Genomic DNA, 3,590 nt, shown 5'->3' on the forward strand with positions numbered 1-3,590 from the left:
CCAGGGGGAATGGAGGAGGAGCCAGAGTGGGCTGGTGGTGGGAAAAAAGAGAGTGTTAGGAGGAGTGAGGGAAGAACTTGTATGACAATGATTTGATTCCATCATTTAGGGAAGGTAGGCAATATAAAAGCCCCGAGTAAGCAGCAGCGGGTACTCTTAAGAATTGGGCTCATTTTTGTGCAGATAGATGTATCAGCACTCATGCCACTAACATGTTTTATAAAATGTTTCCTCAGAAAAGGAATTCTATCTAAATTTCCCTAGTGAATAACTTTTTTAAAAAATTAATAAGATGCATTTAGCATATATACCATAAATGCACTATTTTTTATAAACTGTGGGAACTGAAAAGTAATGTTGCTGGTATATTGACAGGTTGCTTAGTTTTCTTTTGGAGAAACTGGGGAGCTTGGGTCTTGCTTCTGTCCCCAAATATAGAGATAATAAATTCTGGTAAGGAAGTGACTCAGGTTTGTCCACTGGGTAATGGATGGTAGGCTGGGAGGAATGCATTAGACATAAGGGCAGCTGTTGCTAGTTTCTGGATGCTAAGTGAATCTACCTCACACGTGAGCATCTTGGGGATCTTTTATCATTTGGACTATTTTGCCATTCTTTTTAAAGGGTCCTGGTAGCTTTTGATAACTTACAGAGAACTATAGTTTAGATCCAGTTATCTGTAAGTACACAAATATCTTCATAGACATTTTTTAGAGAGGGGAGGGACAGAGGGAGAAAGGGACCCTGACACTGGGCTGGATCCCAGAACCCTGAGATCATGACCTGAGCCAAAATCAAGAGTTGACGCTTAACTGACTGAGCCACTCAGGTGCCCCTAGCGTCATATACATTTTAAAAGACAAGATGTTTGGGCGATGTCCTTAAGTAATGTCACAGCCATGGTTTTGATGTTTACCTAAGCCTAGTGTAGATTTTCAGAAGAGTCCCAGTTTATTAAAAGTAAAACTCTAGAACCAAAAATGATGGGACGGCATCTTTATATTGCCCTTGTTTGCATTCAGGACATTTTCAAATTAATCATGTCTGTGAACTTGGTTATGTTTATTACCCAGATGGTATTTTACCACATGAGCAATTAATGTAATTGGAGACTGTGAAGTGTTTATGTCAAGGCAAGAAGCAGGAGAGGCTTCAATGTGGTAACTTTACAGACAGCTGAACATATTTTACTGTGTGCTTCCAACCTTCCCTTGTCTTGCCCTTCCCTTTCTATTTTTATATTTCACCAAAAAGAAAAGGAGTTCACAAAGGCACTCAGAAACTGGCAGTTTCTTGTTGAATGTGGTGTATTTCTAATTCCCATATATTTCCTTCAAGTGGAATGGCCCTGGGAGCACAATTACCTTCGGTCTTGACAGGTTTGAAAGAGGCAAATTCTGCCAGTTTCTGATTGAAATGTTATACCGACTTTTCTGAAACTGGCATGATGGGTGACAAAAGACAGAGACGTTGCTGGGTCAGGTGAAGTTGTTGCCATAATCCCTTTTCCCTGTTTTGAGCTCTTGAGCAAGAAAATCCTGTGTCAAGGTATATTAGCACCACCTGCTATCAGCACCTTGAAGGGTTGCCAACAGACAGGCTAACTTTCAGGATCACATTCTCTGTTCAAAGGGGCTCAAGGATGGAAAACCAGGTATAATCTCTAAAGACTATATAATAAGCTCACATTTTCATTCTTCATCTAGATTTCATTTTCTTATATGAAAATGATTTGCCAACTGTCCATAATTAGACCTTTCTTACTCTACATTGTAATATATAATGCTTATGAATTCTGTTGATAGAGAGTATATCCCTTCATGTAATGAATGCATTCCAAAAAAAAAAAAAGTGTACATCAAGAGTTGTAAATCATATTATCTCTTAATTACAGAACTGATCTTTCTGAATAATAAGCTTGTGATAAATCCTTGGTACAGTTTTGTANTTTCTGAAACTGGCATGATGGGTGACAAAAGACAGAGACGTTGCTGGGTCAGGTGAAGTTGTTGCCATAATCCCTTTTCCCTGTTTTGAGCTCTTGAGCAAGAAAATCCTGTGTCAAGGTATATTAGCACCACCTGCTATCAGCACCTTGAAGGGGTTGCCAACAGACAGGCTAACTTTCAGGATCATATTCTCTGTTCAAAGGGGCTCAAGGATAGAAAACCAGGTATGATCTCTAAAGACTATATAATAAGCTCACATTTTCATTCTTCATCTAGATTTCATTTTCTTATATGAAAATGATTTGCCAACTGTCCATAATTAGACCTTTCTTACTCTACATTGTAATATATAATGCTTATGAATTCTGTTGATAGAGAGTATATCCCTTCATGTAATGAATGCATTCCAAAAAAAAAAAAAGTGTACATCAAGAGTTGTAAATCATATTATCTCTTAATTACAGAACTGATCTTTCTGAATAATAAGCTTGTGATAAATCCTTGGTACAGTTTTGTATTTTGAAATCTTAAGTAATGTATTGTTCTCTCCATTTGGGTATATTTTGTATATATATAAATTTTTAAGATTTTATATATTTGAGAGAGAGAGAGAGCACAAGCAGAGGGAGCAGTAGGCAGAGGGAGAAGCAGGCTCCCTGCTGAGCAAGGAGCCCAATGCAGGACTTGATTCCAGGGCCCTGGGGTCATGGTCTGAGCTGAAGGCAGCCGCTTAACCAACTGGAGCCACCCAGGTGCCCCTGTTTTGTATATACTTCATGTGAGAATAGGTATGCTTAAAGGGAAGCACACATACNTGCCAACTGTCCATAATTAGACCTTTCTTACTCTACATTGTAATATATAATGCTTATGAATTCTGTTGATAGGGAGTATATCCCTTCATGTAATGAATGCATTCCAAAAAAAAAAAAAGGTACATCAAGAGTTGTAAATCATATTATCTCTTAATTACAGAACTGATCTTTCTGAATAATAAGCTTGTGATAAATCCTTGGTACAGTTTTGTATTTTGAAATCTTAAGTAATGTATTGTTCTCTCCATTTGGGTATATTTTGTATATATATAAATTTTTANATTTATTTATTTATTTGATTGAGAGAGAGAGAGAGCACAAGCAGAGGGAGCAGTAGGCAGAGGGAGAAGCAGGCTCCCTGCTGAGCAAGGAGCCCAATGCAGGACTTGATTCCAGGGCCCTGGGGTCATGGTCTGAGCTGAAGGCAGCCACTTAACCGACTGGAGCCACCCAGGTGCCCCTGTTTTGTATATACTCCATGTGAGAATAGGTATGCTTAAAGGGAAGCACACATAGATTAGTTTGCATTTAGTGACAAACTTTTGCAAGATGGATTTGAGGTCTCTGCATTTAGTCTAGCAAGTTCTTTCTCCATGGATCCCTCCTCCTCCAGGATTCACTCTCACTTGCTTTCACTTCTGTTCCAATGTCATTTTGTCAAAGAGGTTTTCCTCTCATCCCTATCCAGCTCTACTTTTCTCCTATCACTCACAGTCATAAAGCATATTATACATTTATTGTCTATCTCTCCTGAACTCAAGTCCATGAATCCTGAGTCTTTATTTTAGTTACAATTGTATCAGCAGACCTAGTACGGTGCCTGGTG

The 3,590-nt window shown here is 38.6% G+C and overlaps 1 protein-coding gene across 2 annotated transcripts in view; it reads left to right on the forward strand.

The window, feature by feature from the left end:
• MACROD2 (mono-ADP ribosylhydrolase 2) overlaps positions 1–3,590 on the forward strand; it is a 1,910,609-nt gene that overhangs the window by 497,979 nt on the left and 1,409,040 nt on the right. The window lies entirely within an intron of this gene.

Source organism: Ailuropoda melanoleuca, chromosome 13, assembly GCF_002007445.2.
Source record: "Ailuropoda melanoleuca isolate Jingjing chromosome 13, ASM200744v2, whole genome shotgun sequence".
NCBI lineage: Eukaryota > Metazoa > Chordata > Mammalia > Carnivora > Ursidae > Ailuropoda > Ailuropoda melanoleuca.